Source organism: Nesoenas mayeri (assembly GCF_963082525.1).
Source record: "Nesoenas mayeri genome assembly, chromosome: 3".
NCBI classification, from domain to species: Eukaryota; Metazoa; Chordata; class Aves; order Columbiformes; family Columbidae; genus Nesoenas; species Nesoenas mayeri.
The window spans coordinates 96,676,015-96,701,573 of record NC_137544.1 but is presented as its reverse complement, the minus strand read 5'-3'; the positions used below and the strand labels follow the sequence as shown (position 1 = coordinate 96,701,573).

General features: G+C 38.9%; 1 long non-coding RNA gene across 1 annotated transcript in view; it reads left to right on the top strand.

The window, feature by feature from the left end:
- The window catches only part of LOC308039243, a 58,510-nt gene that overhangs the window by 30,194 nt on the left and 2,757 nt on the right, over window positions 1-25,559 (top strand). The window contains exon 4 of the long non-coding RNA XR_013922012.1: window positions 24,268-24,486. This is a non-coding gene — a long non-coding RNA (uncharacterized lncRNA). The remainder of the gene's footprint in view (window positions 1-24,267; window positions 24,487-25,559) is intronic.

The window sequence follows — 25,559 nt, the reverse complement described above, 5'->3', positions numbered from 1 at the left end:
AAATAAGGTTGCCTGTACCAGCTTTTCATCTTCCATCAAATTCAAGCTAGAAGCCTAAAGTACTTGGCTTCAGAGTCCTGTGAAATCAGCACCAACACACACCCTGTGCATCACCATTATTTTACCTTTATGTCTGTCCTTCATTTTTCGCCAGTTTGAGTCAGCTTTCGCTGACTTCAGTCACACGTGATATAGCCATATGGTTCCACCCTTCCCAGGCTTCTGTGCCTTTTCTTGTACTGTTTGTGTGCCTATCCGGCCTGTCGCCCTGTCAATCATTTTCTATCTCACTTCACGTTGTGTGCCATTCTCCATCTCAAAGTCCGTTTTGTTTGGCTTCATTCTGCCTGTTATTCTTTAGTGCCTGATTCTTTTTCAGTAGTCTCACAGAATCACAGAATGTCAGGGATTGGAAGGAACCTCGAAAGATCATCCAGTCCAATCCCCCTGCTGGAGCAGGAACACCCAGATGAGGTTACACAGGAAGGCATCCAGGTGGGTTTAGAATGTCTCCAGGGAAGGAGACTCCACAACCTCCCTGGGCAGCCTGTTCCAGTGCTCTGTCGCCCTTACTGAGAAGTTTCTTCTCAAATTTAAGTGGAACCTCCTGTGTTCCAGTTTGAACCCATTACCCCTTGTCCTATCATTGATTGTCACCAAGAAGAGCCTGGCTCCATCCTCGTGACAGTCACCCTTTATATATTTATAACCATTAATGAGGTCAGCCCTCAGTCTCCCCTCAGCCTTTCCTCATAAGGGAGATGCTCCACGCCATCATCTTTGTTGTTTCCTTTGGATTACTGGCTGCAAAATATGCCACCTGCACGTATCTCTAGTTCTGCCAGTAATATAGTCGGTTCTACAACGTCTTGTTCCTGCAAAGCAGACATAACTTTATTCTGTTTTGTGCTGATGTGTACACTTTGGCTTTCTTTGTTGACTACACAGGTATTCTGAATCTGCCCAGGTAGTTACATAGAAGGGATGGTATTCAGCTGCCATGAGATATTTCTACGTGTAGTCAGCATTTAGGAACATTGTATATCTGCAAGTGAAGAACAGCATCTTTAGTTGAATCTTCAGAGGGAAATGGAATTTGGTAGAATGCTTGCCTGAAGTGATATTTATCGTGGCCTCTGTCACTCTTTTTCCTCTTGAAAATGCTGGCAGATGGGCCACCTCCCAAGTAACGTGGTGCTTCTCAACCAAGATGAGGGGATTTAGCCCAGTACATAGGGACAAGATGCATTCATTTGAACCACTAACATAATTTGAAGTAATGTCTTTGTTCTTTAGGGGTCTCCTATCCAGGGAGTGTCCTTCTATAACTGTATTTAGTTTGTGAAGACATTTTCAAAATGACCGCTCAAGATGGTTTAGTAATTTAAGACTATGTTGAAAAACAAATTAAGCAGGTGTTAAATACAATATCTGAACAATTTCCACTTAGCACAAAAGTTAACATTGCAATGTTCTTTCAACATTGTAAGGTTTTTACTCACCTGATGGGATATTGTCTGGTATCTGATGAAATTGCTGCAGTTTTTCCTAACTAAGACATAGCGAGGTGTGTGTCTGTCTGTGTATAAGCTAATGCACAGTGAATTCTCAACTCAGGTGTGATCATTGCAAAATGCAGATGTTTGAAGTGCTTTTTTCCTCAATATTCTGATTGTTAGTGATGTGGCTAATCAGCATTTTAAAACAAAATTTGCACATAAAGAGCAGTGGGGCCATGCCAACAGGTTCTGTCCATACATAAGTGCTGTGCACAGCAAGACATGCATTAGCTGCCTGAGATCGAAACAGAATCAGAACAGAAGAGTTTTCGTAGCCTATAAGGTAGCTGAAAATTGTTTTTCAAAACCACTGTGGATTTTTCTTGGTGTACTTTACACCCTGTGAGGGAAAATCTATTCATGCAACAGTGCCCAGTGCTGTAATTGGGATTGATTTACCTTGTACTTTAGCCATGTGAAAAGAAATCCTGATGTCTCCCAAGTCTTTTGTGACTTTTGTCCATTCTGCTGCTTTAGCAGTAAAGGATTTTTAGATCTTGAAAAATTTTGAAGGCATGGCTATACTTAGCCTCACATCTTTCTCTGTAGGGGATGGCAGAATCTGATAGAGAGTTTTCCTGTACTAGAGCCAGTAACCAGAAGTTAGGTCTGTTTATGTCCTCTAATCTGGAAAATTCAGAAAGAGTAGTCTTGACATTCCTGATATTCTAAGGAAATATGCTTGAAGGCACACAACAACCTAGCCGTAGGAAAAATACACTCTCCAAATGTTTACAGGTGGGGTTTTTTTTTGTACCTTGTACCAAAGAAGGAAAGGAGCCAGACAGACACAGCTTTTCCTTGGTGAGTCATCTTATTCTTTACAATTCTCCCTTTGATAAAATGAATTGCAAAGAGACTTAAAGCTATTTTCTTCAAAGTGACACTATTTGTTAGAAAACTGAAAGGTCATGAGTTAGCTTCTCCTTCTTGCATATTGATAAATTTACACCTGCCTTGCTTTGGTGGTAACTGAAAGGCCAGATGTGGAGTTTGTAGGCGTGAGTACTGCTCCACTTTGGAGTCATGCTGAACTCTTTGTACGTAATAGTACCCTACCCTTTCAACAAGTACGGTGGAAAATGTTGGCTGTCATCCCTTAAACAGTACAGTATTTGCATTTCTCTTGATCATCTGTTCCAGAGCAAAGTTCAGTAGGTTGAGGAAGTATTAAGTGCAGTTGATCTAAAAATAAATCAAAAGGAAAACAACTGTATATGAACAAATTATGGAGAGGCTTTATATAGGCTTGTTGATCTCTGTAAATACATAAAACAAGGAAGCAGCAGCTTATGACACGGTTATTTCTGGAAAAGCGGAAGGTCTGACGGTCATTGTTACACCATGCACAGAGCCAAGCAGTTGCTCCTGAAGAAATTGTGAGTGGAATTAAGAACCTCAAAATTAGAAAATTAGAACTATTTCCATAGTACTATGAACTCTTTGCTCTTGATCTTGCCTCTGCAAATCAATCACAAATCACATATTAATGTCAATGGGATCAGGCTTAGGGTTTTTTATTTTCCCACAACTTTTTCTTTAAACACACCGCTTTTATTATCCTTTCCAGGGAATACCCATTCTGATGATAAGCCTGAGGATGTGACAATCTGATTTCTGGCAGATCTCAACACAGACTATTCCAAAATTAGTGAAATGGTGTCAGATCACTTCTTCAGAAGAGAAAGTAAGATATATTTACTGTATCCACAGGGTAAAAAAAAAAAAAAGGTAGAAGGAACTAAGGAACTACTAAATGAGTTAATTTGCTCTCTGTATCATAGGTCGTTATTACCCAGTTACCTCTATGTAGAATATCTTGTGTTCAACTGCAGTAGTAAGCAACCACAGACATGCTGAGCTACAACACTCAAAAAGGTATCCAGACTTGAAGACCTTGAGAACTAAAGATGCCATTGAGAATTCCCATGGTAACTTGAATTATTAATAACTTGTTGAATATGCCAGGTTTCCTACCTGAGCTTGTTTTTTATGCTAGATATCCTTGTAGGAGCCTGTATTTTCTGTAATATAATAAGTAAAGCTAGTTAATAATGTTAACAAGTGAACTTTGTCTTTCCTTCAAATGTGTCACTGCAAGATGCTTTCCTCTTCAGATAACTTTGTTTGCTTTTTTAGTATTCTGTTATGAAACTATTATTTCTAAAATGTGAAACTTGTAGCATTTTGCTGCAGGTTTCATCAGTGTTGCACATAGTTGTATAAAGCTGGTTTGCTTTTGTATCTATACATACAAGGAACGTATTAGTATATGTGTGTTTGGCAGTGGTGTTTTGTTGTTTGGTGTTTTGTTGGGTTTGTTTGTTTGTTTTTGCATTACAATGTCAGCTGTTTGTCACCTGTAATCCTCGTACCTTTCAGACCACGTATTTTCCAGGGAGTAGACTTGGCTGCAGCTGGAGCTTTTAGTTTTAATCCCTCTGCATTTGGCTTTACTAAGACATGTTTAATTAGAACTGGTTTAGTTTATTAAGTGATTCAAATTGTTGTACATTATTGTCATCAGCTTTCATCCTCACAATTTTATTAATCTTATTATCATGGATGTATATATATTTTTTTTCCAAATGACAAAGCCCTGAAGTTTGTTACAAATTTCCATTCATTATTACTTTATTAGCTCTTTCAGATTTCAGTCCACTTCACACATTTTATTGGTATTGTGTTGCGCTAATTTTCGTAGTGAGAATGTCATGCTATTAATTCAACTGCTCTCCACAAATATGTTGCAGATATACAATTACTTTCATCAGCCAAACATCTCTAATCAAATGATGCAATAACTTTATTTTACAAGATCTATTTGCCACAAAACTAGGTTGACTGATATTAATTATATTCTGATACTTTAATTCTTAATTTATTTTCTGACAGCTTTATTGCTTGGCAGTAACATCAGACTAACTACCCATTAGCTCTCTGAGTCATCCTGCTGGCCTTTGTTATTATTGGCACAACACTAGCACTTTTCCAGTCAAATGGAATTTCCCTGGAATGCCTTAATTTACTAAAATAAACATCATTACTTCTCAGGCCTTCTCAGTCTTAGTTCTTAGGTGTGAGGTAGATGGATTGGCTGATTTTAAAGTGTTTATTTCTAGTACCTGTTGTATAACATTCTGCTTAGTTACTAAGGAACTGGAAAATAGTTCAGGATCATCATGTGACATAAGAACGTCTGTCCAAATATGGGATAGAAATATTTCTAAAAAATGTTGTCATTGTTACATGGCAAAGGGTTCATATAATTGCTAGAACCACTTTAGTTTAGATACTATTTTCTTGTTTGTTTGTTTTTTTTAATTCTTCATATTGTATTGGTGCTGTCAGCTGTGGACTTGCCACTAATATTTCCATCTTGCTTTATCAATTTTTTTTCTCTTTGTAACTCCTAATTCATGTGGATTATTGCTGTTTATCTTCATTTATTATCTAGTACTTGTTATTATGAACTACTGCACATACTTTAGTAGTGAATGAAGACACAATTTTTAGCGAAAAATTATCTTCTCCTTGACTGTGGTATTACAAATTCTTGACAATCCGAAGATTTATTCTTAAAGAAACTTCCCACTTTCCCACATGAATTTCAGTCATCATTTTATAGGATACTGAAGTTGCAGGTTACTGACAACTGTAACACATGTACCAGGCTCATGGCTTTATGCTGCAGTTTCTCCCTCATCTCTCCTACTCATTCTGCCCTCTTAGTGTGTTGGGGTTTTTTTAGCATTTAAATCAGGTGAATCATTGCACGATGTTCACTAATAGTAATGGCATCACTCTTTTGCATTGTTGATAACCTTTTCCAATCTTGATGCATAAAGGCCTGAAAAATGTCATCTTTTAATATTCTTTGCCATGATAATTCAGTTTCTTTAGGGACTATTTGAGCACATACTGTGTTTGCCTTCTTACCAACTTCCTCAGGTATTGCTACTTTAACATCCTCCTGCCTATTCCAGTTTATCTCCAGATCAGAAAGATGTAACACTTGCACCATCCTCTTTTAGAGTTTTTCTGGGAGGTAAGATTACTGTGGTAAGTGGATTTTCATTAAAAAGCCTGGTTAATGAAGTCTCCCCAAGTAATACACTCACTTGCCTGTAGTCCATCTGACTATACTTACTCTGAGGATAATGCCATGTGTTCCAGAAGTGATGCTGCAAAAAGGAGATTTCAGATATATTTCATCACAACATTGTTTTCTACGCAGAATTTTCACTAGTGTGGCTTCCACACCAGTGTACCAGCAGAAACCAAAAGTAATTTTGTGTGGTTTTGATGGTCTTACACAGCAGGCCCTCCTTTGAATTTTGTGCACTTTGTGACTCAGGCTCCTGCATATTTGGAGGATGTGTCAGGTTTTTATTCCAAACCAGTGGGTGTTTTTCTTTCTTGTTTTAAAATAGTGTCTAGTAAATCCACTGGGGTGAGAGATCAAGGGTGCTGAGGGAACTACAGCATCCAGCTGATCTGTTAGTGATGATAAAGACTGCTCTCCAGGAGAACAGCACAGTGCATATTTTGCAGTGAATGTTCAGATTTGGTCAGCATTCAGAAACAATAACAGTCAGAGGTGATAAGCAAAAAATGTGGCTCACACATACCTCCCTGCAGTATTTTAAATCAAAATGTCTTTCAAGGGTAGGGCCCTTAGTGCAGTTCTCCTCTCTGAATTCCTCTTTCCTTCTTGAAATATAGTAATTGTTTATGCAGCAGCAGGTACTTGCAGCAAAAACTGTTTCCTTAATACATATATGTTGCAATTAAGGGGGTTTAAAAATCATTTTAGTAATACTCTTGCTTAAACTTGCCAATTAGTACAGACTAGAGAGGAAATGGGAAGAAAATAATTATTTCTTTCGGTACCTTTTTATATCTGAGAGCAGAATACTGACAGATGATGAGCAGAGAGGAAAAGACAGCTGGCAAAATTCACCTGCACCTCTTCTTTTATGGACTTGCAGCCTGGTTTGTAACTAAGGAAGGAGAGAAACAGTAAAGGAGCAGAGTTAGAACATACAAAGAATTTTAAATGCAGGCTTTTCTTTTCCTAATTCCTAGCTATTTTGTACTCTGTTAAAATGGTCATTATATACAGTTTTCATCTGGTATGTCCAGTGATAGAAACTCCAAACCTAATGATGCCTGAGTGTCACACATTTAACCTGTGGTCTTGAGATGATTTGTCCAGATCATGTTGCTAAAGAAGCCTTTAGATCTCATGAGTACATAAGAATATTTATTTCCTTCCTAAACAAAGATAATAGAAGCACTTTCTATAAAAGCCAGTAGAGTCCTACTGTAGTAGCAGTGCTAATATTTGACATGATGAATGCAGCAAAACTACTAAAAAAGGGTCACAGAGGCTGAACCACACAGTCTTTCTGAATCCAGACTTGTTTGGATGTTTTGAAAGAGAAAATGAAATTGTCACATGGTTGCTGATTACATAGTGACTGAATTGTTTCAAACTACGTGTACTTTGGGAGATAGAGCCTGCAGCTGGGAAACCCCCAGCATGTGACTGGTACAGCTGCCTTTGATAGTGGGACTGAGCTTTACCACAGACCTGAGTGTTTCACCGGGTCTGCCTGTTGCAGCATTCGCCTAAGTGCCAAACATTCCCAGTCTTTCAGAATTTGCATCAGCATTTGCACATCGGAGCTGCTTGATCTGTGCTAATCTTTTCCTGATAAAGCAGTGGGGAAATAGAGTCCCGAGTGCAGCGAAGGAGAAAATTTTCCTTTAAGGGTGTATACAGTAGCTTTAAGTCATCAGCATTTGAGCCCCACTGCGAAAGGACATAAATAAATTGTTAGGAAAAGGGGAAGCTTGGGCTATTTTTATGCTGTTTTTATGCTTATCCATCCCAATTTTATTCCTGTGTTTCCTTCTCCTGTGGCATCTTGTCAGCCATCAAGATGGTGAGTTGTCTGGGACAGGAGCTCTTTGTTACTTACTGGTACACTGCCAAGGAGAATAGGACTCAATTTTATGGGGTTTATAAGTTGGGTTTTTTTTTGTAATACAAATCTGTGATTTTGAGTAATGGTTCATTGGTTGGCTCATTTTGTCCCACTGCATTGTCTGATACGTCAAAGCGTTAGGCTCTGGGTCATGCAAACTCATCACATTCACGTGGGAAAAGGGAGCTGATGTACCGTGGCTTTGAAGTGACCCCTTGGATGGGTTGCAAAACAGGTGTCTAGCTACATGGCTGGGAGTTCAGATCATTACCAACGGCAAAGCATCGCTGTGGTGACTTCACCTGGTTTGTAGTCAACCTTTTTTTGCAATTCTGCCACTCCCTGGAGATTTTCTAACACACTGTGGGCTCCGCTGTCTCTCCCAGACATGAACTCATAGCACAACCTGGTAGTGAGCAGCAAGCTCCATGACATTCCAAGAAACCATCTCTCCTGGGCTTTAGGGTACCGATTGTATGGTCCTTAGAATACTATAATCCCTGACCACAGCGAGCTATGATAAAATAATTGATCTGACTTAGAAAGGAAAAAAAATGCAGTGAAACACTTGTTTGCAAAGTTTTATATATTGTGAGATAAATGTACTATTTTTCACAGTAAAATATTTGCAGGATGGTGACCCTTGAAAATACATTTAGCTTTAGCTTCTCAGATTTATCATATGTTTCTTTAAAATGTATGATAGCCTGATAGAATTCAGTGAGGCTCTGATCATTCTCCTCTACCTCAACTCTCCTGGTTTGGGAGTTGGATTATAATGGTGCTGCTTCAATCTGCCTTCCAAAGCTTTGCAATACATTTAAAATATGTTTTCCTCTTGACATGTATCACCTTATGTTTCCAGAGACCAAGTAAGCGCTTTTTCTCTGATATTTAACTGTTTCAAAATGCCTAATGGGGTGAGATATTGTTGTAGGCACTTGAAAGGATTTTGGTCTAGTGCTTAATTTTATACCTGCCATTTTTCACACATTATGGTGAAAAGATCTGTTGTGAAATGCTCTGGCATGTTAACCTTCTCTAATTCTAAGTATAAGCTGTCTTTGTTGACAAAATTTAGTATTTATGATCAGAGTTGCTTGTTTATGATCAGGTTGCTTACACTTACAGTGTAAGTGGCTAAAAGGAAAGTTAGTTGCATGAATAAATGTCACTTTTAAAATACATAGCTACATTCTCTGTTTGCAGATTGGTATATTATTTATTCATATACCTTTGGTTTTGTTTTGGTTTGGTTTTTTAAATTGTCACTTTTTGAGGCCTCTAGGGACTGGTACTTCAATTGTCTAGGTATTTTTTGCCTTCACTCATCTCATAACAAAGAGCAACCTATGCCTTAGTTGAGCTGGCTAATTCATCAAAGAGTAAAAAGAGATGACACAAATGTTCAATAAAGCACGTAGCACAACAGCAAAAGATCATGAGATGAGCTATTATTATTCCCCCCATTAGTTGTTTCCTGATTTCCGTGTGTTATATATATTTCTGTATATTGTGTTTGAGGAAGTAGTCAGATGAAAGGTCACAACTGTTTTATGAAAGTGAGTGAATCATGTACTGATTCACCTAGTATGGGCAGTGTATGGTCAATGTGTTTGGATTGTGTTTCTTATTTTGCCATCTCTTCTACTGTGGGAACCTAACTTACAAGACATGAATTGGGTTGCTAATCAGTTCAATAGAAATCATGTTGCAATATAGCTTTATGGGCTTGAATGGGAAATTACACAGTTCATTTAAATTCCACACACTATGAATTTAGGCCTCACACCCAAGATCTTTGAGATGTAATTGAGATGAGCAGGTATTTGCTTCACCAAAGGAGGATACAGGGAACATGCCCATTGCTTTGGTCCTGAGATGAAGAACATGCTCCTATCACTGACTTTTGCGATCATATGCAAGTGTCATAGCTTAAGGACATATTGCCTCCCCAAATTCACATGAAGGTACATACAGTGAAGCTGGGGTTGGGGCCAGGATCTCCGTGACAGCTTATGTGACCCAGAGCAGCAGTTTCACTCTTGCTTTCCCATCATTTGCACTAGAGATGGGAAAAATTCCCGCATCTGGGGTTTGAGGAGGACAGAGAGGGGAAAATCATGTGTCCCAGACAAAAATTTGGAGCAAAATAATCACCAAAGATCGTAATCAAGATGATGGAAGAATTTGGGTTAGTTTTATTTGTTTTGGGGTTTGTTGTTGTTTTGTTGTGGGTTTTGTTTGATTTTTGTTTGTTTGTTTGTTGTTTTGTCATTTGTTTAAGATTGTCTGGGGCAAAGCTGATACATTTTTAACTGCCTCATCTGCTCAGTCATTTGGGTACTGCACCTAGTTCTCTGTTACCACCAAATTCTGTAACGTTGCGGGATTTAGCCACCCTCACATGCTTCCCCGCAGTGTGGTAGGTCACTTGACAGTATGAGGAACATAATATGATAATTAAGGAAATGTGTCTTTCTTATTTTTCCCCCCCTCCAAAATAGACAATTTCATGCTTGTGGGAAGGTACCGTGCCAGCAGTTCTGAGAAGTGACACTTTCTCTTTATTCCCCAACAGATACAATACATACAGTTATACTGCAGGCTTTCCTCTTGCTGGTGACAGCATCTCTGTTCTCACATGGAAAAGCAACATTTAGGGCTGATAAAGCAGTTCAGGCCAGCTCAGGCCCATTGTTACTACACACAGAATCACAGAATGGTTGGGCTTGGAAGGGACCTCTGGAGATCCTCTAGTCCAACCCACCTGCTAAAGCAGGTTCAATTAGAGTAGATCGCACAGGAATGTGTCCAGGCAGGTTTTGAATGTCTCCAGAGAAGGAGACACCACAACCCCTCTCAGCAGCCTGTTCCAGTGCTCTGTCACACTCAAAGTGAAGAAGTTTCTCCTCATATTCAGATGGAACCTCCTGTGCTTCAGTCTGTGCCTGTTGCCCCTCATCCTATTGTTGAGCATCACTGAAAGGAGTCTGGTCCATCCTCTTGACACCCTCCCTTGAGATATTTATAAACATTGATGAGATCCCCTCTCAGCCTTCTCTTCTCCAGGCTGAACAGACCCAGCTCTTAGTCTCTCCTTATAAGGAAGGTGCTCTAGGCCCCTCATCATCTTCATAGCCCAACACCTTCTTGCTAAGACTAGCAAAACTTTAAAACCAGAGAATTCCCTGTAGCTTCAGACAGAGTAGACAGGAGTCCAGATTATCAATACCAATGCAAATGTGAAGTTCCGTCTGCTAGAGGTACTATCTTTTACTTGAGACAAGGAATATCATTCTCATAAATCATATAGTCCCAAACTTTAAATCTGGCTGATATAGCCCCGGGCACAGCTGTGATATAGGAAGGGGACTGCATGTGCCTTAAGCAATCACGTGAATGGGTGCTACCATATGGAGTGAAGTAAAGACGGAGGCAGTCCTCTTAGCCATACCAGTAAATCCACTGTGAAGTACTTAGAAACCCAATCGGTATTTAGGATCATATCTAGGAAAGTACTGCTGAACTTCTGTATAATGCTCAGCAACTGAAAGCTCAGCAATTTCATTGATACATTTCTGGACTGAGGCCTCAGGTTTCTTCTGACGACAAGTATAATTGCAGCTCCTCTGCTCTGACCTTTAGTTGGCTTAATGTAGGCATCCAAGCTTGAAAGTTGTACATTGTATGAAAGGAGTTCGAGTTTGGTTTTGTCTTACTACACCTACAAGTGGAATGCCAGTCTGATGTGCTCAGAAATGAAAATAAACACTGAGCAGAACAAGTAGAAGCACTGTTGGATGCCAGGGTTCAGTGTAACTTGGGCACCATAAGTTCATTCTTATAATGCCATATTGATGTTATGTGTTTTTTCTTTTTTTTTTCTTTTAAAGCAGAAATAAATCTAAATAAGCCTGTTTTTCACCCTTTCCTCTTCAGGTGATGTAGGGTTAAGGTATATGGAACTGAACAAATTTTGTAAGTTTTACAGTGCATGTCTTTGGAATTACCCTACAAAGTATTTATTGACTATTGCTTTATTATAGCAGCCACTGTGTTTTCAGTAGCTAAAAGAAAGTTTTAAAATCTGATTTGGAATATGAACCATCAAAAGTGGGAAGAAAGAGATTGTCTCTATAAAATGGCTGTAATTACCTTCAAATATGCAGGTGTTATGCAATATAGGATCTTAAGTTATTTTATTCCCTCTAGATAGGCACAGAGCTTATCAGTTTTTGAGATCAAAATATACAATACTAAAGGGGAAAAATTAGGACTACTGATTCCCCTTAAATTTGTTTTTACAATTATTTATGTACATTCTCTTCTCCTATGACCTACTTAAACTGTTTGCTTCATATGTAATTGTATCCAAGGGGAAGATGCAGCTGGATTAAAGATATGTGTTTATGTGCATGTTTGAATATTCCATTATTAACTACTGAGGTGATTTCCTGAAATCAGGAGGGTTTACTGATGCCCTTTATTTTACCTAATTTTACGTTAAAGAAATTATGTTGTATTTTAAAAGATAGTCAAGCACATCAGCAATTCTGGGAAAAAAATAAGTGCAGGCTTCTTGGATATTTGAACAAGTTGGACTAATAGGCAATACTAAGTAGTTTTGAGAGGGGGAAGCACATATGCAGAAGAAAAAGAGCTGAGTTTGGGAACTAAAACAGAAAACCACAGAGTGAGTAGGAAGCATACTTGGGGTAAGAGTAAAGAAAAGCTGAAAAACAGCTCTTGGGGCAGCATCTTGCTTTACCAGCCGGGGGGCACTTTTAGCTGTCTCATTTGTTTGATTCCTGCACAGCTGGGAAAGATCTGACCCTGTACAAGGGCTTGTTAGTTTTATCCTGAAAGTAAAGCTGATAAATAAATTGTGGGGCGGGGGGAAGAAAAACAAACAAAGAGTAGAGTCAGTTCTTGTTTCTGCCTTCTCTCTGTGGGAGGTTTCTACCCCTTCAGCTAGAGCACAAGTACTCCCACAGGTTGGGGACCTGCATTTGGCACAGCTGGGAGGCTGAAACTGCAGTGAGGAGCACAGCCTGGAAGCAGCGTCAGAAGTCTCCTAGAAACGATCTGGCCTTTGATGATGAAAGTTTCTGCGCTCCCTGCAGCAGAGCTGCTGCAGAAGAGCCCTGCTCCTCTGCTGGCTGCTGTGCCTTGGCTGGGCAAAGGCCGATCCAGCAAACTGCTGCTGATGGGGTGGAAAGTCCAGTGAGCAGGGTGGAAGTGGCTAACAGCGTGAGAGGAAGGGGGAGTGCCTTGAAATGATTAATTAATACTAGTGACTAAAACTAACAGTTGAAAGTAATTGTTATTAGTGAACTTGATAATAATTAAACCAGTTACTATTTTAGAGTTGCATTCTGTACCAGTATTTTCTAACTGCAAAGATCACCTGAGTTTTGTCTAGGTGCTCGGGTTAAAATGTTAGCAGCTGAATAGTTCAGCTAGTGCCAAAGCTAAATGTGCTTCAGCAGTGATGAAGGATCAGGTTTGGCTTCCATTGAGGCTGTGGCTTCACAAACGCTTCTTTCTCATAGAAGTGCCATCCACTTGCTGTTTGTCCTTGCTTGCTGCCCACCTTTACCTACATATGCACTTACACCAGTGTAGCAGTTTGTGTGACTGCACAGTGAATTAGATCAGGGAACTAATTCGATTTCTACAAAATGTTTGTTTTTTGTGAGGGTGGGTAGGAGAGGGTTATTTTCCTCAGTACAGTTCAAGCTGTGCCCGTACCAGCAGTTGTCCTGGCACAAGTAAGGTTGTGGTATAAGGTGGGAACAAGGTGTTAAAGGCAGTGCTGTTGCTGAAAGAGAAGTTTGGGAAAATACACCTTGTTTTGGTGCAGAGCAGCAGGCAGGAGGGTGTAACTTAACTCTCCTGGGAATTGCTGGATTATATGTGGTCACTTTGCACAGGACAGAGACCTGGCTCTGCGTGCCTGTGGACCCCCATTCAGACCCCTCTTTTCTGTAGCAGGCTGAACAGAAATCTCATCACTTCTAAACTCTGGAAGGTTGTACTTGTGCTGGACTGGAGTGGATGGAGATTTATTCACTGATAGAAAAGAAGAAAAAAAAATGAAATTTTCTATATGATACTGTTGTTCTTTGGTGCAGTCTTGTCATTTACCTTTTCTCCATTGTGCCCTGGACACTGTTGCCACAGGAGATGCTGCACGTGGCCCCTCATGCTGCACAGATGTATGTCCCTTCCAAGTATTCAACTCAAATCTGCCATTTCTTGTGCTGTAAATCAGCCCTTCTGGGCTGCAGTGGCTGCAGAGACAGCCTGTTCACTCCTTTCCTGTGCATCTTATGACTTTCCCTCAGGTACAGAGGTTCCTTGTCTTCCTTTTTCCAGGTGTAATCTAGTAAGATTTTGCTCTTTATCCAGTGCTTTCTACTTAAAGTGCTAGGCAAGCACCTTCTCGTTTCTTACACCAAAAAATAGACATAGGTGGTGGTAGCAGCTTGACCAAGACCACAGCTTGGTCTCCCTCAGAGTGTGGAATAGCTCAATAGCTCTCCCCACTTCAGGCCGCTGCCAAGTCATCTACATCTTAACAACGGACCATAAAGAACAAGAATTATCCCCTGCTATTTTCTTTATTAATTTTATTGTCAGTTTTGTTGTAAAAACTCGTATCTCCAGTTCTGTGCATATTCTGCTTGAAACCTTTCTCTGTTTTTTACTCAGTTGGGCAACTTTCCCATCAAAATTGATGCCACTTTGCCAGAGGAAGCAAAACAGTCAAAAGGAGAGAGCATTTTAGGATTTGTGCCACGTAGTGGTGTTAAGACTCTTTCAGGCTTCTCTTTAACCTCCAGCCCAGCAGTTGGCTCTGCCTGGTGCTCCTGAGTGTGCTCACACCCACGGTTATCATTGCTCTGGCTGTATGTTGATGCTCCTACCCTTGTCCCAGTAAATCAGTCATCTGCTGTTTGTTCGTGGTGGGTTTTGTGGGTTTTTTTTTGTCTCCTCACTTTACTACATAAAGTCCTTGATCTTCAGGTTGTCAGATTTCTGGAGAAGGTGGCAGCCCAAATGCAGTGTTTCCAGGAGGTTACATTCTACTGTCCTCTAGTGGTAAAATACTGTGCTTGCCATCTTATCTCAAAAGCAGAGTGCTTTCAGGCACTTCTTCTCTATGTTATTCATTTGTTAATACTGTTCTTTAAGAACCATCTTGGTTTGAAAACGTTGCCTAATAAGAAGAAAACATTTAGGAAAAAGTTCTTGACAGGAACTTTGTAACAAAGTTGGTGTGAACTGTGATAGAGGACTTTGCTAACATAATTCAGTTTCAGGCTAAGTTTTAAGTTTTGGTTGGATGCCTCAGCCATTCTGTGTTGTTCTTGAACCCAAATGGAAGAATATTTGTTGGGAAAGTACAAAACATCAAGTCAAGGGATTTGAGTTATCGCTTCATTTCAACTGTAAAGTGTTGGTGAAACTTTGGATGTCATTTTCCCCTACATTTTTCTGTATGGAGAAGTGGCAATAATAGCTACTTTGTCATGGTGGTTGAGAGTTGTTGATGGAATCAAGGTCCTCAGTGCAAATAATATGCAGTGTAAAAAACAGTAATACATTGCCTGTTACAACAGGATCCAAGCTCCTTCAGAGAATTCTGTCTCAGGAGTGGTATTTTTTTATATGCTTGCATAAAATTAAGGTGAGCTCTTGCCATATGTACATCACCAGTTCTAAGTTCTTTGTTTTTCAGTGAATTCTTACCTAGTATCATGGACTCCAAAGCAGATGGAGACTAAGGAAAACAAACAAAAAAAGAAAAACAGATTGCAAATGTTTAGTTTTCTTTTCATATAGGTGTATTAGAATGTTTTGTTAATATGTTTAGACCTAAATAATTAAATCATTGATTAATTAGTGTTGATTTAACCTTTAAATAAAAAAAAATTAATTTGATGTAACCAGAAAGTAATAATATTTTCAAGTTACTGTCTGGTATACATCTAACTGTAATGATAAATAGGTGAAAATTCCAACAATTACCCTGTTGATAATTAATAACTCTTCTAGTAGAAGTGAATTCACATGCATTTTTCTGCACTCTTCCAGAGGAATAAGGAAAGGAGGAGACAAAAATGGAAAGAAATTCATAAGAAAGCGAGTATCACCACTGACTAGTGTCACTTTTTTCCTCCCAAAGGAGCAGTAATCTGAGGAACTTTAGATGTCCAGAGTACAGCAATTAGGTAAGAATTAATGACTCTCGTGAGTGAGGCAGCTGGGCAGTTAATTTAACCCTGATCAAAGCTAATTTGGGGGGTGGCAGATGTGTGCTAGATGGGCTGTAGCTCATTGTTATGAATTATGGTTATGGAGGCACCAGTGGAAGATTTGCTGTGAAGGAAATAGCAGGAATGTAAGTTCTGTGAATTGTCAGGCAAACCACGTTCTTCTGTGTCTGTGCCCTGTACTAAATGGCTGTTTGCTTGGGTGGCTTGCTTTGTAGGTAATAGCTTTGTGAAGCGTTGCTTGGGCTGTAACACATGGATGGTTTGCCACCTGCGTGGTCCACCACAACACGAGGCCCTCAAGCTGGCATTAGTTCAGCTCAGCATCCCTCCCCAGCCTGACTGAGGAGCCAGCAGGGAGAATATAAGCTCCTCCTTTACATGGAGTTCTGATAAAATATTTCAATAACTAGATCCTTGTCCAAAGGTTACTGGTAAAGAGGCTCCACTTGATTTTCAGAATCTGAGATTCTGAGTTCAGCTTTCGCTTTCTATTGATACAGCTCTCCTGCTTCAATGGAGCCCCTCTGGCTTTCCAGTTACATCAAATATGGTCTGCAATCATAAGGGAAAACTATTTGCTCTCATTTTTCAGTCACAGTAGGGGTATATTGGGAAGTCTATGAATATATTGATTTACAGTCTTTCTGAAAGTAGATTCTAATGATGTTAGCAATTGAAATCAACCCCTGTGGACATTCGGTAGCCAAGAAATGCTTTATTTAATTCAAGCATGGAATTAATGTTGATATGAAAGCTATACCAAGCAATTCTTACTAAGCAGATGTAAAAATTGCCTTGTGGACATTTCTTTCTTTATCTTGTTTTTTTCTTTTTTTTTTCTTTTTTGTTTGGGGTGAGTATTTTTATAGCAGCACAGTTAAAAAAAACTTGCAAGGAAGTGTGCAGTAAAGTGAAATATTTTAGCAGAGAGCACAGTACAAGCCTTGAGCTTTCTTCTGTGTTGTTTTTATATATATCACAAACAACTCTATTGCAGCTTGATATGTTGTTTGGATTAAGTGTGATGGATGTTCAATACATGTATGTGGTAAGAAGGGGACCAAATTTCTTCTCATACTGAGTATGTCAGTTTTTTCATTAGTAGCAGATCCTGGTAATTTTGAGTCATCATATCATCTTATCTGTTTTTACCCCATTGACTGCATACAGTTTTCCCTATAGAAGCTGGGAAATTTGCTCATAGCCCTTCACTGTATCCCTGGCATCTCATCCTACATAGCTGTAAGTGAAGTCAACAAGTGCCTGCCTTCAATTCTTCCCTAAATATGCAAGAATTACACTATTCCTTACTAACTTACCAGAACTTTTCCTACAGATCTTTCGAAGTTTGTAAGGATCAAGAGCTTTAAAAAATTAATTATTTAACATGCACAGTGACAAAGATTATTTGTACAAATCAATTATGTCTAATATTTCTAATACTTTGTCCAAAAGTTTATTCCTGTGTTTTCCTTCTATTTATTCATCCTGTCTTCAGATTTTTGAGTTTCTAAGCACTTCTGTGCTGATTTATGTTTCCAAATAAGCTGTGTTTTTATGTACAATAAATAGTTTAGATGTGACAGTAAATATATGTATTTCTTCTAATAACAAAACCTGTAGATACTACAAATGTATATTAGTAAATTTAAAAATCTTTTTCTCCCTGTTCTTACATGAAGATCAAACAACTTATTACCAGGTTTTACCACTGATTCTCTGGAGTTTTATATCAGTAGTGACTGGGAAGTCTATTTACTATGCAGATAAAAAAAGTAGTACAAATAGAGTTAAGGTTAGAGAAAATATTTGAATAAACGATAGTAGATGTGAAAAGTACATGTCTGCATTGCAAAACAATTAGAATGAAATTCTGGGCTGACACAAAGCATTATAGCTCTGCAGAAGCTGATAGACCTGTACCAATTCACATGAGTTGAGAATCAAAATAATGAAGTTAAGCTTCAGAGAAAAAGGGAGAAGTACAGGGAGGACTTGGAGTACACAGTGAGGCAGTCTGTAGGTTGCAGGGAAAATACACAGCAGAGATGACAGGAGTGCTTCAGCTACTGGAATATTTCTTTCTCTGGGTCAGTATATCTGGTCGTTGGCACGTAAATGGTTTCTTATACATGCAAGAACAGGACATAGATAAGAGCATCCCGGAGTCTGTCTTCTAGTCAGGTTTAAAAATATGCTTCAGTGGAGCAGCCGCTGGATGTCTCTCTTGTTCTGCTCACAAGAATGAGGACTGGCCTTTCAGAGGGAAAAACCTGCCTCACAGGAAGAGAAATGGGTCAGTGTCAGAGCCAGCTGCCCAGCGCTGCCCGGCTGGCTGAGATGATGCCACACCAGCCACCACCGAACAGTGGAAATCCATCGGGTACATTATCTTTATTCCTGCCAGGGGCTTCTGCCTCAGGTCAGTTGAAGTTGGTTGTAACTTCAGCTAGACCAGAACCAGGTTTCCTTCTTATGGAAAAGTCTGCACCTTCTATTTATTTTTTAATTCTGAAACAGCATTAAGAGAGACACATTCAGATCTTCCCATGAAATCTTTTTCTGGAAAAACAAACATTAAGAGAGGCTTTTGATTACATGTGTGAGTCAAGGGCACAGGACCAGGTCCCTGTTTTGCTCAGCTTCATTGCTTAAGCATTGGAAATCTTTCTGCATGCACATTATCTGTGCAAACAGCTGTTGTTTGTTTGATGCATCAAAAATAAATGAATGCAGGAAAATGCTTAAGAAATCCTTTTGAGGTTGAGAACTTCAAGGTCTCTGACTTGTACAGAATCGAAGAGTTTCATGCTGCTTCATAAAACACAGCTTTCAGTGATCTGAAATATGGGGAAGAACAGCGCAAAGCCTCAAGCAGTGATTTCAGAAGGACCTGTGAAGGTGAACACTGAGAATTTAGGGCTTCAGTGATTTAGGTAGAATAATACAGGAGTTTGGAGTTAAGGAGGAATGTAATAGAGATCTTTACGTTTCAAGGTAATGTAATGACTAGATGTTTTTTTCCATTCTTCAATTCTCTATGCTATTTTCAGAGTTTCATCTGTGTTTTTTGTGATAGTATGTTTCTTTATATTCACACTATTTAATTCTTTAAGTTAAAACCAACTTAGATACAAATCCATTCCGATATCTTTCAGAATTTTGTTGGATTTTTTTCTCTATTTCTCAGTACACATGAAAGAAGTTATAAAACTTCTTACTTTAATGGTTGGCCAGTATTTGAGCTCCTCTAGTTTATTTCTATCAAAAGTGTTGATACAAAGTGATATATTTTTGTGTACATTCTTTGCAATCAGAGTGAGATTAAATTGGGGTCCTGTTTTCCCTGAATGTAGCAGGAAAAAGACAATAGGAAACAGCTCCTTTGGCAGTAACTCAAGCCTCTGTTTTCAGCAGCCCTGCATTCGGGGAAGACTCTTACTCCTTTTTCAGAATCATTTTACAAAGTGTTTCAGTGTGTTTTTTTGGTGTATGTTTGTGTGTTTGTTTTGCTTTCTGTCTTTTGGTTGGTTGGTTTGGGTTTTTTTGCCTGCATATGTAATATTTCTGACTGGGTCACTTACACCACTTTGCTAAAATTATATACATACCTTTGTGTTTGCCTCCATGTGGCTCAGATTCTTTTTACGTGCCTGTCTTGTGGCTGGTGCTTGGGAGGTGATAGCTAGTTGTCTTCATCTTCTGTTTGCCCACAGTTGTATTTCAAAACCATTTTCTTCTCTGGGACTACAAAGCAGTTTCATTCCACTCTTTCTTGTCTGTTTTCTCTGTAGCCATTAAGGAAAACAGGCAGGGGAAATGCTTCCTGCTTCTCTGTAAAAAGTGGGTCTATGAACCAATTGGTTACCATGTTTTGAAATATGTTGTCATCAGTTCTTTTGAGCTTCACTTCTTCTTAAAGAACCTGAACAGCATTTGTTTGTCCAAGAAGTTTTGCTCTCGCTTATCTCAGACAGTGAAATTTGAAGAATGTCAGAAGTGTTGTTTGACAGTCTAAACTAAGCCTTAAACAGAGGATGTGCTCATTGCCATGCTCTTAAAGTCTATGGCAGACAAAATACTGAATATTTTAAGGCCTTTACTCCTTCTGGATATTAGCTTTTCCAGGCTTGTATTGGGAAAGACCTTTGCCTAATCCTGATTATGTATAAAAACAATAATCAGATGTGAGTATGTAGTGCAAGAGCCAGATTGTATGGTTGTTATCTTAGACTGGCAGTGAAACCCCTGGAGAGTTACTTACTTTTATAAATTAACATGCAATTAGAATTAGAGTTTTGCTTTGAGTTTTTTGGGGGATATTGGTTGGGGTTTTTTGGTGGTGGTTGTATGTGTGTGGTTTTTTGTTTTGTTGTTTGGTTTTGTTTGGTTGTTGTTGGTGGCGTTTTGGTTTGGTTTTGTTTTCCCCAGCAAAATCCAGAATAAGCATCATCATAGTGTATGGTTTCTTTCTATACCTTTCAGCTGGATTTAGTAATTGCTTCAGACTTCATTAATTATCCTCTACTGTATCTTGCAACAATATTCGTCTTAGTGTTGTCAGAAGTCCTTGTAGTGTCAATCTATTAAAACTCTGTGAAAGGAGACATGAAGGGAGAAGGATAATAATGTATGCAGATGACTGCTATACAGAGCTCTGAAGTTCCAGTGTATTTTTAGTCAAAAGCAAATGGCTGTCTAATTCAAGAATTATGGAAGAAAAGTGGATCTGTAATTATGATCATAATTAGAGAGGTCCTTTTTGGTGCTTAATCCAAATAATGTAAATATGTAGGTTTCCGAGCACCATAGAAAACATCAAAGCTGCTGCCTCAGGAGGTTATTGTGGTCCAGGGAAAGGAGAGGGGACTGGATTCTAAAACGGTGAAAATCAGCATTGCTCAGTTGGAGCCCTTTATTGATGTACACTAGTTGAAAATTGGTTTATTACTTCAAGTTGCATAGAGACAAAGCAAACCAAAGAAACTGTTATGAAAGCGTCCATCTAGGAAAACACCAGGGGAAGAACAATACAGTGAAAACAGAACTCTTTCTAAATTAAATTTAGTATTAAATTTAATAAAGTTTGCTAGTGGGGAGTTCCTGGAAAATGTGGACTGAAATGTGAGGCAAACCTTGATTGCTCTTTTAGCTGCCTTGACAGTATATTTACAGGAACTAATTTTTTTTTCATTACTTCTAAAGAAGCTTTCTAGAGAAAAATATCCATGCTTCATAGCCACCTTAAGAAGCATTTGCTATGGCTGTTTCCAAAGGAACAACTTAATAGTTTCATAAATATCAAAGTTAATAGGCTCCAAAATCAAAGAAAATTGCCTGTAGGTGATTTCTGGTTATACAGTAATAGCTACTCTCTGAACTGAACCTTTCTCTAAACTTTGTCCCTCAGCCTGTTACCTATTACTGCATTCTTTGCTGGCCTGTTCCTGCTTTCTTTAGCTGTTTTGAATCAACTGTGGGTAAAGCAATACTTAAATGAGTAAAACACGATCTAACAAATTATAGAAAATAAACAATATTAAGCATAACTTGTGACTATAAGGAGATCAGAAACAGCCTAATGGGGACACAGTTTTGGGGTTTTTTTTTTTTGAAAATGCAACAGCTGAGCCACATCATCATAAAGCCATACATACGGTTGGCTTTGAAGAAAATACTTCAAAAAGTGGCTTCCAGAAGGGAGTCTGAGAAAAATGGTCTTTCTCTTTTACTGAGTTGATATTGGGTATGTGGTAGGAGCTGCTTCTCCTTTATTTTGTTGCCTTTTTTCCCTTGATTTTTAATTTCAATGGTGTTAAGGTACCTAACATCCTTAACAGTCTGTTTTTACTGAAGATACAAAATCATTATTTTCCGCATGGACTTGATGAAGTGTATAAGGCTTCTAATGGTCATACTTGGAGAAAACCTGTGCTTTTTCCTCCTTTCTGCCCTTAGAGGTGCAGGAAAACCCAGCTGCTGGCAAATTAATTTACATTGTGCCTTACTCTGCTTCTATTTAATATTTGTGTCCTACTTGGGGGGCTTATCACTATTAAACTGCTCATAGGATCAGGCTTATGAAACGACATGCAAAGTATGGAAAGAGATGGTAGAAAATTGGGTCTTTCTGTTAGGATTTTGTAACAGGCTTTGAGTTCTGGTGGACTTTCTGCTGCTAGAGCCTTAAACCAGCCTAAATGAAGTAGAGCTGATTTTCCAGAAGGCAGCAGGAGACTGAAACACGAGTGAGCAGCACGGGTGTAGGGCATGGGGACAGCCTGGTAAAGCTGCTGGTACCCTCCCCATCACGACTGAGCTGCTTCCACAGAGAAAGGGCAGGTGAGCTGGGATTTAGTTTGGGATATCTGCATCCCCATTTGGCCCTTGTCCTACTTTTCTTTATTGTTCCTGATTTGGGTCATTTCATTTCATGTGTAGACAGCTGCTCATCATGTTAGGTGTTTGTATTTCACATTCCTCAAGTCTCCAAAATTCTTTGTCAGTGGGGAAGAAATATTCATAAAGTTTTTTTATCCACTGGCAAATTTTAGAAATTTGTTATCTGAGGTTTTACCAACTTTTATAAAAATCTGTATTTTTGAAAGGTAATTCTAGAAGTACATTGTGAATAGTAGTATCACTGAGAGACTGGTTCTTTCAAGAACATGTGTGTCTCCTTGGAAAAGATGATATGTCCTAGTCTCGACTTAAGAGTGAGCTCTTAATTCCCTGAACTTCTGTTTTTGAGAACTCCAGCCTTGATGCTGTGCTGCAGAGTGTAGCATGCAATAAGGAAAAACATTTCTCTCCTCAGGCAACAAGAAAGCCTGTCCCCCTTTCCCTCCATTCATCTGCAGTTGAACAAAAACCATCACAGAAACTTAGAGGGAGAAACAGAATTTAACATATATTCCTTCTAATCACTTAAGTACAATAGAAAGTAAAACTTAATCCTCAATAGTTCTCTCTTTAAAATGTGCGCATCTTCTTTCCCTGCGATGCTAGTCTGCAGTAGTGAGGCAGGAACCAACCACGCAGTCAGGCTGGCCCTGGTCCTCTCTGATTCTGCCCTGCCTGTTGGCATCAAAATTTCTATTACCTCTCCCTTGTTTGATTCTCTGCTCTGGTGCTCCTTTTCCCACCCATCACTCGCTCCTCCTCGTGTCACCCTTTCTTTTCTTGATTTTCCAACAGCTTTTCAGTTTGCTCCACATTGGCAGCACTGGACCTATTGTAGATTTTGCTCTGTCTGATTGGGGAGGCCGAAATGCAGCATCCCTTGGATTTCTCTGGACGTGGTGTAATTTGATTATCTAGAGCGTTAGTCATCATTTGATTATTCTGACATTCTTGATGAAAAAATATGTACATTAAAATCATAATGTAATTACAGAATTTGCTCTTAGCATGAATATATTTCTTCTCAGTGACACTGAAATTATTTAGTACTCCCACTGTTTATATATTATTTTGACAGATACGCAGCAGGCTATGAGTAATTTTAAGGTGGCACAGTTTACTCCATACAGCTTAAAAGCAAGGATATTTCCCCCCTTCCCTTTTGCCCCATCACATTTTATTATTAATGGACATATTTGAATTGTCAGCTTTCCCAAAGCCTTGGTGTATGGGCTGGAATGATCAGATTCATGTAATTGCTTAACCATGTCGTTACTGACTAGGAGTACTGAACACCCTCTTGTTCTTGCTCTGTCTTTTCCCTAGCAATTCTTTTTTTCTTTAAAATTCATCCTATTAGTTGAAACATAAGATTCCCAAGCCAAAATACCTGAAATGTGGAAATGTAGGCTTCCAAGAGCTCTGTGGGCTAGGAATAAACTTTAGACTTTGTCTGGAGGATGCAAAGACGGCTCAGCTAGCAGGTTAACAATGATTGTCATGAATATTAAATGATAGAACCAAAACAAAACTCCCAGAGAGACCCTTACGCACAAATCTTAGATAGCAACACGACCAGCTCAGACAGCTGGCTCTCTGCAGACTTATTGAAAGAAGACAGTGCTGAGGTGTATTGGGATGATTTTTATAAACCGGAAAGCTGAATTGTGATGCACCGTCTCAAAGTCAGATGTCTTAATGATTTATAGCTTGAAGCAGAAATCTGTTTTCTGAAGTAGATACATAACAGGTAAATTATATCCATGCTGTTCTCCCTTGTATTAAGTGTTTAAGAATATTTTTGAGCTTTGTGCTCACTAAAAATGTGTCCAAGGGGTAAGACTCACTGTTAACATTCATACCAGCTCTCTGCTGTGCAGCTGTAGTCCAACTTCTTCCTCTGAAGTTCCTGTAATCCCTTCTTGGTTTTGCATTTTGTTTTGGTTTTCCTCTCTAAAAAGACCACATTGCATGGCACAGAATAATAAACTACAGTTGGGTTTGTTTGTTTCTTGTGATTTGTCCCAGATAGGGTAAGAGTTTGCTACTCACAGTTCCTCCTTCAGCTCCAGGGATGTAAAGCGAGCTCCTGCTGCATGGAAACATTGCTCCAGCACATGCCAAAAAAAATATAATAATAAAAAGATCAAGAAGCTTGGATTTATTTGAAGCAACACCAACATAGATCTGGGATGATTCCATTAACAGCACTGCAGTCACGCACTGTTTCTACAAAGATACCTAAAGGTGAGACATTCTGTATGGCCTAGAGAGTAATCTTTGTTACACTTTATCAGTTGGGGTCAGATTCTTGCATGTAACTTCCTTTACTTTTATGGTTATGTAAGTTTATACCTACTTAATATGTGGTTAAGTGATTTTTCATACACCAAAAGGAATGAGCAGAAATAACAAAGTAAGTTTTCTCAGATAACTGCATGTAGGCATGATCCATTTTGTGGTGTTATTCTCAATATAAGAAGATAAAGCAAATCTAAACTATTTTAGGTGTGATGAGTCAGTCTAAATGAGTTGATGGAAAAAACATCTAAATGAAAGGACAGTCTGGTTAGAGGAAGTTACGGAGAGTTGAGCTTTTATCTAAACAGTCTGCAGAATTCTTTTGGCTTTTCAAACCCTGTCTGTCAAGAAGTGCTTTCCAGTGGCTCATGGAGACCTCTCTAGTCATATGTTGCTAATTGCCTTTGTTTCCAGCTTAACTGCTTTAAAAACAGAATATGTATTTTGAAGTAGATTTTTAGAAGTATTTATGTAAATCATTAATGTGGTTATTCCAGTGATATTATGTGACTAGGAACAGTGTGTGCAATCAGAAACAGAAGTGGCCAGCAGGTTCCCAGCTGTGAAAAAACCACGTTCAGTGAGATGATGTTTCAGCTAATATCAGGACAACCCCTGATTTATTTCTGTTGTTGTTAAATCAAACAGCCTAGCGGAATGGGAGTGGGGTTTTTTTTAAGGGTAACATAAACTAGATACATTTAAAAGACTTAATTAGACTACCTTATATTTGTGTTTGCACAGTACCATGAGGACTTCACACATACTCTCTGAGAGGGCTTGCAATAACGTGAGCTACAGTATTGTGGAATAATAGTTTGTAACTGTTCCCCTCTGTATTAAAGTTTCCCATAAACACATATACTTTGTGAAGCAGGTAACAGCTAACATAATCATTCAGATAAAATCTTGCTTGAGATTTTACTTTTTTCCAAGCTTAAAAGGTATTCAGGGAAGTTCTGGTTAATGTATCTTACTCTGCAAAGACTACAAGCGGTTGATTTGGGTTTAGGAAGCTA